Source organism: Micromesistius poutassou (assembly GCF_964030765.1).
Source record: "Micromesistius poutassou genome assembly, contig: SCAFFOLD_3333, whole genome shotgun sequence".
In the NCBI taxonomy this organism is placed as follows: domain Eukaryota; kingdom Metazoa; phylum Chordata; class Actinopteri; order Gadiformes; family Gadidae; genus Micromesistius; species Micromesistius poutassou.
The window spans coordinates 265-16,639 of NW_028179156.1; the positions used below are offsets into that span (position 1 = coordinate 265).

The following is a 16,375-nucleotide window of genomic DNA, read 5'->3' on the forward strand; positions in this document are numbered from 1 at the left end:
CTGCATTTTGTCAGTTGGCGGCACATAGAGGCAATGCAGCGCAACAACATGAGGCCTACGCGATCACGAGTCATGAAGTAATATTGCAATATGAGGCGAGTACAAAGTGGATTTGAACGTCGGAATGCGTGATCTTAAATGCGCTTCAATCATGCGTTATTGTTGTCGAGACGCATAATGTGACACTGTTGTTAGGCTAAACTTAAACAGACCCATAAAACTAAATTGTCAATATTGGAATTAAAAGGAAGCCCCAGCAATATTATTTTCAGTGATGGCTTGTTTATTAAACGTTACATATTTTCCGGACCACGCATGACATATGATCTCTCTTCACACATTTGTTGTGAAATTCTTGACTGCAATATTATTATGTGATGTTGAGTGGAGTAAGCACAAGCCATTGTTACTTAAAATCAATCCATCAATGAACCAGTCGGCCAATTTTGAATTATGTGTATATTATTGACACATTGGGTGTATGGATACAACCTATCGTCAGCATGCATCCAAATAAATGAGAATATAAAAGCATGCGCAAAATGTGGCAATAATCGATAGGTTGACAATGGCAGTGTTGGCCTTGTTAGAAGATGGTCGCATTCAAAATTAACGGGTGTTCCGCGACTATTATGATTTTTTGGACAAAAAAGAGCCGATCCCAAATCACAGCTGCCACCCTTTGCTCAAATAGGGCGAGCTCCCAGACTCCGCCCCGCTGCCCTCTGACCCACGCTTCTCCGGGGTCAGAGCAGAGACCTTTCTTTTTACGTCCACCTTGATGTCCGACCACTTTTTTTTTAATGTCAGCCACAGTTTGGCTTTCCGCCCCAACCTCATTGACCAACTTGGCAACGTTTTCCCACGCCAGTTTTTTGCTTTTGGTGCTGATTCCGGAGGAAAGAGAGCCAAACAAGATCTTATTTCTGGCCTCTACCTCCGAAATCAGCACCTCCACCTCGCATTCACTAAAGTTATTTTTTCTACCTTTCTCCATGTTCTCCTTTCTCCTAACGAGTGCACTACTGCAGGCCTATTTATACAAATTAGCATATTAAATGAGGGAGGAGACTGGGTGGAGAGACGGGCTCGTGCATGTGTGCTCAATTTCACGTTAATTGGGATGTACAAAGAGAATCTGCGTGAAATCGTGCTTACGCAAGGATTGATACATCCGGATTTATTTGTGCGCAGCAGCTTTCCAGATTTTGGCGTCCGCAAAGTTTTAGTCAGAAATCCACGCAAGTCTTTGTACATGAGGCCCCTGCTGTTCATTGGTCAGAATCGTTCTTTCTGGTCCCTGTGTGATTGATCCGGTTTGATTCTGGTCCGTTTCAGGCGGTCATCGAGGAGGCACTGGAGGAGAGCCCATACTACGAAGGGACAGGAGCCAGGTGACCGTAGCCTAGGGTCAGAGAGGTCAAGGTCATCAACACATGTTCACTAGCCCTCCCCTCTGACCCTAGGCTCAGAGGTCAAGGTCATCAACACATGTTCACTAGCCCTCCCCTCTGACCCTAGGGTCAAAGGTCAAGGTCATCAACACATGTTCACTAGCCCTCCCCTCTGACCCTAGGGTCAAAGGTCAAGGTCATCAACACATGTTCACTAGCCCTCCCCTCTGACCCTAGGCTCAGAGAGGTCAAGGTCATCAACACATGTTCACTAGCCCTTCCCTCTGACCCTAGGCTCAGAGGTCAAGGTCATCAACACATGTTCACTAGCCCTTCCCTCTGACCCTAGGCTCAGAGGTCAAGGTCATCAACACATGTTCACTAGCCCTTCCCTCTGACCCTAGGCTCAGAGGTCAAGGTCATCAACACATGTTCACTAGCCCTCCCAAGAAGTTCACACCGCTCCGTTTAAAAGAGAACAAGCTCAATTTATAATTATTATTTGAATAATTTTGATATGAAATGCAATCTATATTATTTTTTTTGGGGGGGGGGGGGAATGTACTGATTGCTTTGATTAAATAAATACAATCGATTCGTTTTTTTAATTTGTTTGTCCATGCATTGTGTAACAGGCAATAAATGTCTTCTTTATGAATTGGGTGTGACTGTACGGATATTTGATGTATGACTATAATGTCATCGCCTTGTTTTTGTTTGTATAAAATATGTACAGATATAGATTTAATACATGTAAATGTTTGACTAATATATTGGAACACTGTTCAAATATACAATATAAGAATATTAAAGTAACAATATAATGTATTATTTTATTAATGTCATTTGAAACATTTAGTGTCATTTGGATTTCTGTACGTTTTGATAAGTTCATCACTTTGACAATAAATATCTGAGCTGATTGATTTTATTATTTTTTATGCCGTTATAGCATTTCTATTTTGTGAATAAACAAATGCAACTATAAAGACTTTCATAGTTGCATAATTTGCCCAAATGTTGTAATTTGCATATTTAAGTTAAGTAAGTTGTGTTCTATTTTTTTATGTTCTATAATAGTAATTGTATCAATACAGTTATAGTTAATTAGTTATGTTACACATTAGGCATTTTTTTATTTATTCTTTTTTATTATTTTCATCAAAAGGAAATACACCATCATACGGTGTAATTTCATACTTCAATCAGCATACAATTCCTGGTAGTAACAGTATTCCTCTACTCCATATGGTTTTAAACCACACTCACACATCCACATAATATATACCATTTATTCCCACTCATCCACATATCGTTCACCTTTTAAACACACAAACCCAAACACACACCCACAGTTTGTAACCCAAACCCACCCACCCACTCCCACCCCCGCTCAACACACACACACACACACACACACACACACACACACACACACACACACACACACACACACACACACACACACACATATATCTATGGCGGCGCACACCTGCATGTAGTTCCGCTGATTATTCGCTGATTATTTCGCGGGTCTCGGTGCGGATCGCGCTGCGTCTCCATTGAGCCTCACTGTGCTGCTGCTCGCGCTCCGTCAGCTGTTGGCTCCACCACAGGTTAGATTGAAAAAGACGCTGAGCCGTCTCCATTACACGGTTAATATTGACGTTATTTTAGTAGTTTAACCGAAACATGGTTAGAAACGTCCGGTTGAAGTTATAAAAGTAACTAATGATCCGTCTGGTCCTTTTGTTTTCCAGGTTGACCGTCGGGTTAATTAACGAACACTTTTTGAAGTAAAACGGCCCGCTACATCCGGACCTGCTGTGAGTAGGACACTTATTTATAATTTATCTTAATTGTTTTTTACTCTAGGCCTACTTGATAAGTTGAATAATAGTAGTTCTGGATGTATGTCGTCGTAAGCTGTTTTTAATTGGGTTAATTTTTCGCCGGGTGACGCGGCTGCAGATATTTATCAATGACTCCATGACGGAGTTGGCGGCGGAAGACGTAGGGGGGCGGGGACATGACGTCACACAATGACTCCGCACTCGGTTACCGTCGTAGTTAGATGGGAAAAATAACTTATTTTAATAACTTATTTGGATTTATTGGATTAATCACTAATTAAAACACACACACACACACACACACACACACACACACACACACACACACACAGCCACACACACAAGCCGTAAAACTAATCTCGTTGCTCTCCTTCACAGCTCAAGAAGAAGAAACAGATTCTGTGAGTATCACGATCGAACCACGAAGAAGAAGAAACTGCAAACTGTAAGTCACAACATTTTCTTTTAATGCTGTGGGCTGACAGCGTTTAGTTTGAACTAGTTCTCAGGCCCCGCCCCACGTAGGCCCTGCCCCGCCCCACGTAGGCCCTGCCCCGCCCCACGTAGGCCCCGCCCCACGTAGGCCCTGCCCCGCCCCACGTAGGCCCTGCCCCGCCCCACGTAGGCCCTGCCCCGCCCCACGTAGGCTCTCTCTCTCTCTCTCTCTCGCTCTCTCTCGCTCTCTCTCGCTCGTGTTCTCATGCCTCTCATTCGTCCCTAGAAGATACTTTATCCGTCCACTTTCCTACTACATTCCTCATCATTGCATCACATCCCGTGTGTGTTGTCCTACTGATAAGGGTGTGTGACTGACTGACCAGAGATGCATGCGAGGGTTCTGCGCTGTTTGAGGCCTTCAGTTGTGTAGACGTTCCCCCTCAGGGGAACCCGAGTGTTTAAGAGGCCGTCGTCACGTCAGTTACATGAACTGGAACGTCCTTCAGGATGGAGACAGGGACTCCTCAAGGAGACACACCAGGGGGCGAGATGTGAGGGCTGTCCCTCTCAGCAACTAGAACCCAACCTGGTTCCTGCACCTGAGAACCACGGAGCACGTTCCAATGTTTCCCTCCGTACGCTTTGAAGCCCTAGCCCCCCCACCACTGGTCTCTCCATCAAACCCTCCACTGGTCTCTCCTCTCTCAAAGACCTACAAACCCAGCGCTGGTCTCTCCGTCAAACCCACCACTGGTCTCTCCGCTCTCAAGTACCTACAAACCCACCACTGGTCTCTTCTTAAAGACCTACAAACCCACCACTGGTCTCTTCTTAAAGACCTACAAACCCACCACTGGTTTCTCCTCTCAAAGACCTACAAACCCACCACTGGTTTCTCCTCTCAAAGACCTACAAACCCACCACTGGTTTCTCCTCTCAAAGACCTACAAACCCACCACTGGTTTCTCTTCTCTCAAAGACCTACAAACCCACCACTGGTTTCTCCTCTCAAAGACCTACAAACCCTCCACTGGTCTCTCGTCTCTGCGGGGCGATGGCCTCCGTCGCCCCCGGTCGATCAGGTCGGGTTCATATTCCCAAATCTGGAGAGGCGGAGATAGGCGCCGCGAGGCGTCCAGTGCGGTAACGCAAACGACCCCGGAGAAGCTGGCGGGAGACCCGGGAAGAGTTCTCTTTTCTTTGTGAAGGGCAGGGCGCAAAGACCTACAAACCCAGCACTGGTATCTCGTCTCTCAAAGACCTACAAACCCAGCACTGGTCTCTCCGTCAATCCCGCCACTGGTCTCGTCTCAAAGACCTACAAACCCAGCGCTGGTCTCTCTGTCAAAACCTCCGCTGGTCTCTCCTCTCTCAAGGACCTAAAAACCCACCACTGGTCTCTCAAAGACCTACAAAACCTCCACTGGTCTCTCCGTCAAACCCAGCGCTGGTCTCTCCGTCAAACACTCCACTGGTCTCGTCTCTCAAAGACCTACAAAGCCACCGCTGGTCTCCTCTCTCAAAGACCTACAAACCCTCCACTGGTCTCTCCTCTCGTTTGGCTTTGTATTCCTTTGAGTATTGTCATTGTTTGTGTAAATACACAATCTAATAACTGAAAATAAAGAGGTGTGATCTTTAACCTGGTACTGGTCAATCTTTGCATGTCATGGGGTACTAAGTGTGAGGGGCAATCTTTGCATGGCATGGGGCACTACTTCATGTGAGGGGCAATATTTAACCTGGCATGGGGCACTAAGTGTGAGCGGGGCAATTGTTGACTTTGCACGGGGCATTAAGTGTGAGAGGGGTGATCTTTAACCTTGCATTTGGCACTAAGTGTGAGAGGGGCAATCGTTGCCCTGGCATGGGGCACTAAGTGTGAGAGGGGCAATCTTTAACCTGGTACTGGGCACCACATGTGTGAGGGGAAATTTTTCTACTTCTACTTGGCTTGTATTACCTGAACATTTTAATCTTCAGCTATAGGAGGATGCTACTCTTCCTGAAACACCCTTGAGTGTCATTTGGTCGGATGTTTCTGATGACTCAAGTCTGTGGCCTAAATCAAAGAGGATAACAAAGTGGGTGTTCAATACAGCAAGAGCCTGGAGCGATCTAGCATCTGGATCTCAATTCGACCTTCTACACACTGGACAGGATGACTTGAGTGTCATGCAGCTTGGATTGTAGTGTGACTGAATCATGCAAACAATGGGAAGCGACAATGGCTACTTGGTACAATGGATGATGGACTAACGGCATTCCGAATGGACAGAATCGGATGAGAAACCAACCAACTAACTGAAGATGGAAGATGAAACATTCTGCAACGTGGCTTCCCTACCTAACCTAAACATGATGGACTGCTGGCAAGCCCTCTGGATCTCCTGTACTCCTGCCCTGAGATCCAAGTATTTCTCGGGCTGAATTGGAAACCATCTTGGAAACATCCCAACTAGCGTCCCTGTCGAGCTGCAGTTGTGCTCTTCTTCAGAAGAGGTGAAGAAAGCCTCACTGGGGCTTCAAGGTCTATGAAGAGGAACGTTGAAATGTGCGCCATGATTCTCTCCTGTAAGAGCTGTTGTATTCTAGTCGCCGAGAGGGGGAGCCTCACAGCCTACCCTTTGGCGTTTCTCCTTGGGGAGTCCCTGTCACGGTCTTGACGGGCGTTCCAGGTCATGTAACTGATGTCACGACAGCCTTTTGAAAACTTGGTTTCTCCTGAGGGGGAACCTCTACAGAACTGTAGGCGTCAGATGGCACAGTATCCCAGCATGCATCTCTGGTCACTCAGATCACACCCTGATCAGTAAGGCAACACTCATGCGATGTGCATGCGATGTTTTAGAGAGTAGTAAGGAAGTAGACAAAAGGCATGAGAACAGTTTGTTATTTTGTACTGTTGTCAGCCTTGTTTATGGGTGGGAATTATTTGCTAAATGGGGGATATGAAATGTATAGTCAATTATTTGTTCATGAACCAACAGCAACAAACTACTAGATCTGCTCAAGGTAAGTCTGTTGGCTGTATTTTGCAACAAGACGACCAAAGCACCCCAAGATCTCCATCGTCGTTCCAGCTCAAGGTAAGGGGCTCCTGCGGGGGGGTTGGTAGTTAGATTCGAGACCGCGTTGTGCACAGGTCTATAAAGATGCTGTCTGACTTCACAGGATCTCCTGGACCAGGGTGGACCAGAGGCTGAGGACCAGCAGGTGACCAGATCACACTGGACCAGGTATGGGTCACCAGGGTGGATAATAATAATAATAATTAGGGACCGAGCCAGAACTGGCAAGGTCCCTATTGTTTTTGGTCCGATTATTAGGGACCGAGCCAGAACTGGCAAGGTCCCTATTGTTTTTGGTCTGATTATTTCTTCTTCTTATTTTTCAGCACTTTGACTGCATTTTTCCCCCCCTGAACATATACGAAAACTCATTTTTATTTGGCACATTTGTGGGGACTGGTGAAAAATTTGATATTCTAGCCGTCAAATTCACATTGGCCCCAAGGTGGCGCTATACCAACTGTTCAAAAGTGCAAACTTTGCACAAGCAGCACGCGTCACTGGTTTGACTTACACTCATGAAACTTTGCACACAGATGCAAATCCTCATGATGATCAAAAAAGTCTCTTGAACTGAAATTTTCCGGGTTGCCAGATTTTCCGCCATTTTGAATTATGTTAAAAACAGCAAATTGCCTAAGGATCCCAGGTTTTTCGACTTTGACAAAAATCCTTTAGCACATATAATCTATGGCCCATTATCTTCAATCTGCCATAAGGATTAGTCTGTACAATAAAGTTTAAAGCTCCCATGAGCCTTTGAGTTCTAAAATGGGTGTGGTTAAAAATGACTAAAAAGTTAATTGCTCATATCAACACCAACTTTCACTCCTATGATGTTGACCCAGATACAAAAGTTGTTCAGAATTTGATTCTGAACAAGATCAACTCAAAAAAAATTCAAATTGGGCGTGATTTCGAAATGGGCGTGGCCTGTTACTAAAATAGCCACAGTTCATAGACACTATGTTTGATTTGAGCGGGACCAACTTAGTGGCCATTGGGAACCAAAGTTCCTACTGCTCAAGTAAAATGAAGTTGATTGGAAAAACAACATGGCCGCCAGAGGAGGGTAAATCACACTGCGGAGACCGTAATAGTGATGAATATGAAATTCACAGGACACGTGTAGATTGCTGCCTGTAGCTCACATACCAAAAATCGTGGCTCTCATGTTTATAGCGCCCCCTACAGGAACTTTAAAAAGCAGCCCCTGCGCCACGTTTCACCAATATGTATGAAAATCGGTAGGCACGTATAACATCACATTACCTACAGAAAATCCTCTTGGACCCATGCCCCAAAACCCACCGGAAGTCGGATATTTTCCTTTTTTCATTTTCACTTTCGGCGGCAATTTTCACTTTTTCGCCTTATATTTGAACGAACTCCTCCTAGGGAATTTATCGGATCTGCTTCACAATTGGTCAGTACAGTCAAGAAATGGAGCTGAACCAACGCCGTGTTATTTGTGACTGTACGTTGAAGGGCGTGTCTGTGGCGTGCCGTCAAAGTTGGCTGTTTTGAATTCCGTGGTCTTATTTGCGCTTTTTTCGCCTTGTATTTGAACGAACTCCTCCTAGGGCATTTATCGGATCTGCTTCACAATTGGTCAGTACAGTCAACAAACGGAGCTGAACCAACGCCGTGTTATTTGTGACTGTACGTTGAAGGGCATGTCCGTGGCGTGCCGTCAAAGTTGGCCATTTTGGGTCTTTTTCACCTTGTATTTGAACAAACTGTATTTGAACAAATTATCGGATCTGCTTCCTAATTGGTCAGTACTCTTGAATAATGTTGCTGAATGAACACTGTGCTATTTGTGACTGTACGTTGAAGGGCATGTCCGTGGCGTGCCGTCAAAGTTGGCCATTTTGAATTCCTTTGCTCTTACTGTGAGTGTGATGATATGGCTTCATGTATGGAATTGTAACAAGTTCATGTAGGGTTAATAATGTTAAAGTTGTTACATGTAATTCTGTTAAATCTGGTCTTACATGTTAATGTCAAAACAATTATCAGGACACCACAGGGAATCGAACCCTATCCCAGTAAACCAGGAGTACCATTACTAGTGTCTTTTTGCTTTTTCACAATACATGAAAGGTAAAGCAAAAACTGCATCAGCAATAGCATTTAAGTGTTTACAATTCAAAATATGCCATAGTTGCATTTCTTTTGGGATATTTAATATAGATTACTTTAATGTCTGCAGTTATTAATAACTGTTGTATAATATAAATAATTATCAATTCTTTTTTTTAGTTACAAATGCTGTAGCCAATGCAGAAACGAAACCCTTTGATATTTAACATGCAATACAATAACGTATATAATTCATAAAACATGATTTCATTTACATAATTCATAAAACATGATATATACATAATATATAAACATTCATAAAACACAATGGATGACAGCAACATGACACTATTCCACACACTCCATCTCTAAAACACCACGCCTCGCCACAACTTCAACAACTCTATAGAAAAACTGCTCTCACTATACACAAAGGAATGTACAATAACCACATCTTACACTATAACGACTCAATTTCCTGCACCAAAAAACACCACTACTCCAGCTTAATCACTGCCAATCAACTCCAAGTCACTTTTCTCCATACACCACAATACCACCAAACCCCAGGACTCTCTCCCCTCACCTCTATACAACCTCCTCATCAACAACATCCACCATACCCTTGGATCAATGCCTCACCTCAGCACCTCCACCGACCTTACACCACCTACACTCATTCTTCTCCATCCATCTCCCCACTATCTCAGAAAACATAGGGCTTATTACAGATATTATTATTTCATGATTTGATTCACATTAAGATAATTCAGTTTCATGATTTTACATTACAATAATTCATAAAGCATGATTTCATTATTTTATTTTCATTAAGATAATTCACAAGCCATAATTTCTTTTTTTTTATTCACATTAACGTAATTCACAAGCCATAATTATTTTTTTTATCCGCATTAAAGTAATTCACAAGCCATAATTTTCGTATTTTATTCGCAGGAACGTAATTCATTAGCCATAATTTTATTCCCATTAATGTAATTCATAAGACATAATTTACGTATTTTATTCACATTAACGTAATTCATAAGCCATAATTTCATTCATTTATTCGCATTAAAGTAATTCATGAGCCATAATTTCTGTATTTTATTCGCATTAACGTAATTCATAAGCAATAATTTCATTCGCATTAAAGTCATTCATAAGCCATAATTTTCATATTTTTTTTTCCCATTAATGTAATTCATAAGCCATAATTTCCGTATTTTATTCGCATTAACGTAATTCATAAGCCATAATTTCATTATTTTATTCGCATTAAAGTAATTAATAAGCAATAATTTCCGTATTTTATTCGCATTAACGTAATTCATAAGCCATAATTTCCGTATTTTATTCGCATTAACGTAATTCATAAGCCATAATTTTCATATTTTTTATTCACATTAAAGTAATTAATAAGCAATAATTTCCGTATTTTATTCGCATTAACGTAATTCATAAGCCATAATTTCTGTATTTTATTCGCATTAACGTAATTCATAAGCCATAATTTCATTATTTTATTCGCATTAAAGTAATTAATAAGCAATAATTTCCGAATTTTATTCGCATTAAAGTAATTCATAAGCCATAATTTCATTATTTTATTCGCTTTAAAGTAATTAATAAGCAATAATTTCCGTATTTTATTCGCATTAACGTAATTCATAAGCCATAATTTCCGTATTTTATTCGCATTAACGTAATTCATAAGCCATAATTTCATTATTTTATTCGCATTAACGTAATTCATAAGCCATAATTTCCGTATTTTATTCGCATTAACGTAATTCATAAGCCATAATTTCATTATTTTATTCGCATTAAAGTAATTAATAAGCAATAATTTCCGTATTTTATTCGCATTAAAGTAATTCATAAGCCATAATTTCATTATTTTATTCGCATTAAAGTAATTAATAAGCAATAATTTCCGTGTTTTATTCGCATTAACGTAATTCATAAGCCATAATTTCATTATTTTATTCGTATTAAAGTAATTAATAAGCAATAATTTCCGTATTTTATTCGCATTAAAGTAATTCATAAGCCATAATTTCATTATTTTATTCGCATTAAAGTAATTAATAAGCAATAATTTCCGTGTTTTATTCGCATTAACGTAATTCATAAGCCATAATTTCATTATTTTATTCGCATTAACGCAATTCATAAGCCATAATTTCCGTATTTTATTCGCATTTATGTAATTCATAAGTCATAATTTCATTGTTTCATTCGCATTTCATAAGCCATAAATAAATAAATTCATACAAATAAATAAATAAATTCATAAATAAATAAATAAATTCATACAAATAAATTCATACAAATAAATACATTCATACAAATAAATGCATTCATACAAATAAATAAATTCATACAAATAAATAAATTCATACAAATTAATTAATTAATTAATCCTTATTTCATTCACATTAACAGTTATTCAAGTAGTCCCTGCTCTAAACGCCTAGATGTAAATGAACATAGAATCCCTTCATGGTCACTGAAATATGTCGGCACGACAACAGCCTGTACATCATAATGTGATGTTTTCACATACACATGATCAATTAATGTGCCTTTTTCAGTTGTAGCTTGTTTGACTATTTGGATGAATCCTTTATCGATCATGAATTTGCAGACAGTTGATGATTTCAAAATGTCGTCATTGAAATCTCCCATGACAGCAATTGTGGTACTCTGGTGATTTAGCCAATCAAGTACTTTGTCAAGGTTTTCTTTGAACAATGTCATGGTATATGATGGTGGGCGATAAATAACTGCCATTAATATATCCTGTGTAGTGCAGTGGTAAACCAAACATTCTAAATTTACAGTTGGTACCTGGATAATACTGTACGCCAAATTGTCTGCACTATACATGCCAACTCCACCATGTTGTTGGTCTTGAATTTCTTTGAATAAGGAGTTGCTGCTATCGTACGACAGACTCCTTGGATGGTTGTGAAAAGCATAACCATCCAGTCGTACAGTTTCCAATGAGGAAGCTGCCGGCAACCATGTTTCAGTAACAGCAATACAGTTAAGCTGCAGATGCTGTGTACACAAAGCCAAATCTGTCACATGTCGAGTCAAACTTTGCACATTCATCAAAAACACATTAAATGGTGGTGTAGTGAAATTACTACCTGGAATATTAGTGACCAAGAAGGGAGGCATGCTTGCAATTGCATCCTGAATTGTGTCTTTGCAATATATTGCTTTCTCGTTAAAGTCCTGAATAACTAAACCCGAATATTCTCTAACGCGACTTAGAGCCACATATGCTTGACCAGCTGCAAAGATTTTCTTTAGCGAAACTACCGCTTTATCTACAGTAAGTCCTTGTACTTTATGGACTGTACAAGCCCAGGCAAGCCTTATTGGAAATTGCCGGCGCGATCCACCGTGTTTGGTAACTCTTTCCTCTTCTGCTTCAATGCCTGTGGAGAGCATTTCAACAGCAGAGGAAAATGAAGAGCAATTCCTCCTTTTGGTTCCAATTTGATGATCATCAAACTTTACGTAAATGGTCTTTGGGAACCTATCATCATTAGGTGGATAAACGATGTGTGTGACTATTCCACACACACCATTCACTAAACCGTCATCGCAATCCAGATTTTTCAGCAGCATGACACGAGCACCCACTCCCAAAAGCAGGGTCTCTTGCAGACATGTACTGTATGATAGGGTATGATGTCCTTCCCTCAGCTCAAGCTTGCCTGTTTTCTTGCTAGTTACAAAATCTTTTGCTTCGATCGTGACATATGCGGGACAACTCTTGAATAACTGTTGAATGTTATGCTCATTTACTTGCCGGTTCGTTGGGAAAATGTGTAAAGCTGAGCTCACTTCACCAGTTTCGCAACGCCTTAATAATTTAATGTCCGAAGACAGCATGGGGGTCCCTTTCACACGACATCTAACCCTGTTCAACAAATCTGCAAAAACACCATCTTTCTGACGGACAACAGTTTTCAGTTCCACTACCTGAAAATGAGTCCACAAACCGACACTAACATCCTCTGAATACAACGCTTTCCCTTTCACTGGAGGCAATTGATAAAAATCCCCAACTGCAATTATGCTAACGTTTCCAAACGGGGAATAGTCACCAGACTGTTTAATTTGTCTTAAACGTCCATGGACGTAGGCCAATAGGTTATGATCAACCATGGAAATTTCGTCGATTATCAAAATCTGCAAGCTACTATATTTAGCACGCAAAGAATTGAGCTTCGCCTCACCCAGTGGAATGTAAGGCAACCGCACATCTTTACCAATGCTAAATGAACTGTGAATAGTACCTGCATGTAAATTGTGTGCAGCTATCCCCGTAGGAGCGGTTAGCAAAACGCAAACATCGTCCGGATTACGACAACCTCGTGACAACAACCTCATTGCCTCGTACTGCACAGCTCTTATTAAGTGGCTTTTACCGGTCCCTGCACCACCTGTGACAAAAACCTGCAACGCAGCTACCTTATCTCCATTAACCTTACTCAAACACCACTGCCTAATCCGGTAAAAGACAGAGAGCTGGGTCTCATTAAGAGATCTAATCAACGCCAAGCCATCACTCCTGCACAGTACATTCTGTCTCTTCTCCAAATCACCAACTTGTCTGCTATTAACCGCTAAATCCGGAATAAATTCTACAGGCCCATCTGAAGCTTCTTCAGTCTCCCTACGCTCTTCCAAACACTCTAAACGCTCCTGCTCTTGCTCCGGGCAGAGCTCACCCCAGGCATCCTCTAAAACCACATCACTGTCTACCGAATTCCGTATGTCATCTAACTCCTCAGCATTAATTTCAAACCCCCTGCGATTCAAATCCACTATCGACTTCACTGAATACAACAATCCATCACTCAATCTAACATGACCACGACTATGAAACTCTTCAAATGTTTCAAAACCTGCTGGCCTCAGGTGCACATCCAAACGAAAGGCTAAAAACAACTGCATAACACTCTGGTAAAACAATTCTGGATTCTTTGTTTCTGAAAAGCGCGCATAACGAATAACTGCAGGTTCGGAATGCGTTCTTTTCAGAATGAATCCACAATTGTTTTCCAGTTCTATCCTGTTGGGAGACCGCTCCGATTTACTCAATATGCGGTACTCCGAGGCAAATGTCGCCATACACATGTCATCAAACAAACTACCTCTTGGCCTATTCCTATACCTATCCACAAGACTAGTCATCCACATGTCCTCTGTGCTAAGGTCATTGGATGATGCCTTCCGTTTTAACACTGATAAAGGCAAACTCATTCTAACACTACTCTCCCCAACTGGAACAAATACAACCTTCCTCGAACACTCCCTCAAATGCATTCCTGTCAACCTATACACAGACTCTTGGGCACACACATCTCTATTATGCAAATACACACTTCCTAACTTTTTAAGGGCATCCTTAGCACTACTATTCCTATCCTTAGCAGATTCCCTCTGCGCATTCCCCAACAACAATCCTATCTCACGCTCCGCCTTGGAAATATAAGAAATAATGTACACTACACACGCATACGCGTCTACCACATACTGGATATCAATATTCGCATTCCAACATTTTAAGACCGGTTTGCTATATTGATTGATCCAAACCTCACTAGTTTCCCTGCTCAAAACAACACTCGTCTTCCTAGCACAAATACCATACGCCAACTCAAACACCCTTTGGTCTACCTGTAAATGATCAAACAACTGCTCTACACTGTCAAAACTGAGATTGTCATCTGAAAGGGCCTCTTTTATTTTGGTTATAGTGCGCACTGCCATTTTTTTTTGTTCCAATTTAGTCTGTTTCCTAATTTGACATGCACATTCTGACAATGTCAGTGCCCCGTCTTCTTGACATGTGCATGTTTTGTCCTCCTCCTCCTCAATAGGCGGGCGAGATATAAAAGTTCTCGCAGACGGAGGCTTAGGGAAATTAAAACGACAAACAGTTCCATTTTTCTTACATGTTTTTGAATGCCGTTTGGAATGCTTTTGCACAGATGAAACTATGTCCAATAGTGTCTCATCCTGTGCGGGTAATTCACATGTTATGTAATTATCTATAAATTGAATTACCTCTTCGTCTGTATTTCTATCAATGATTGGCGCGTTTTCGATCCAAAACAGGCAGTGAACATGTGGTGAACCACGCTGCTGGAATTCAACCCTATAGAAGTAATCCTTAATTTTCCCAATAGGGTTAGACGGAGACATCAAAACCTCTTTCAGAAAACAATGCCACCTAAAATCAAACATCCTCGCCGCAGTAACCGGATTACGCCTCAAAAGCTCACACCTATCTGCCCACTCCAGCTCTTCGGCCGTCTCCGTCCTACCTTCCTGCTTCAAAATACTAGTCAAAAGATTCTTCCACCGCATGTCGGCAGAAGAAAACGAACAAAACCACGTCGGGATACCCAGCTGACGGACACAAGCTAACAAATCACGCTGCACACCCTGCCAAAATGATGGGGTACCTCTAATAGGTTTAAGAAAACGATACCCATCGTCAAAATGCAACAACTGCTTCAACTGTTCCTCATCATTCAATACACTTGTGCTAATCTTTCTAAATTGCCCTCCTTTCCCCTTCCGCAATGCTATTGAGACATTTGACACCACTTGCTGAACCTCCGACATGTACTGAGCAAAAAATATGTAATCTACATTTTGTGCAAACCTACCATCAGCATGTAAAATGCGATTATTAAAATAACGGCACAAAGTTAGGCGGTCAGGTCTGCCGTCATGGTACGTCGCAGATCCTGTCGGAAACAACACCGGGAAACATTTTGCTTCATTTGAATGATCAGACAACAACTTGACAGGACTGTTTCCCTCTGCTGGAGCCAAATTTAATATGTTATCTAAATATTGATCAAGGGCTTCTTGACCAATGTCAACAGGCATAAGACAAGTGTCTTGAAACATACAATGCTGTTGTCTGTCATGCAGAAGCTCATCTTCCTCGGCATTGTTTCCATTACCATGTACTGCTATGTCATCTACTGCCACACTCTCTTGTTGTCTACAAAAGTCATTTATCCACACTTCATTGAATTCTATATCCTTATAATGTGCATTATTCCGTTTAAGATACTGCAAAGCCTGCTTGATGCGCATACTATCAACATACTGGTACTCATAATGCCCTTTGTATGTGAGCTTTCGCTTCAATTTAACGGGTAACAAAGACCCAGCCATGTCAGAACGTGGTAGCAAATTGCTCGTCTGCACAATATTAGCAGGAACACACGTCACAGGCCCATGGACGCCATTTTGCCCACCTTTAGGCAATGCTAGTATCTTCATAAACGGAATATGCAGTGCGATTAAATGTTGCTCTAAATTATTCAGGCATGCCAATTCTGGGGGAATGTGACACGTCTCCAAATTATTTAGAGCACACTCTGGTGGCATTTGACCTGTTGTAATTTTATGGTGACAGCTAGAACAAATCCACAACTTTGCCCTAGCTGTATCTAACCACTGACAAGGCAACACACAATCTGCA

At 41.4% G+C, this 16,375-nt stretch overlaps 1 long non-coding RNA gene across 1 annotated transcript; it reads left to right on the forward strand.

Moving 5' to 3' along the window:
- The first annotated feature begins 2,898 nt into the window (after window positions 1–2,898).
- Window positions 2,899–3,765, forward strand: LOC311373068. The gene is made up of 3 exons (XR_014642173.1): window positions 2,899–3,010; window positions 3,155–3,220; window positions 3,626–3,765. It is a non-coding gene; the product is annotated as an uncharacterized lncRNA (long non-coding RNA).
- Window positions 3,766–16,375: the final 12,610 nt, after the last annotated feature.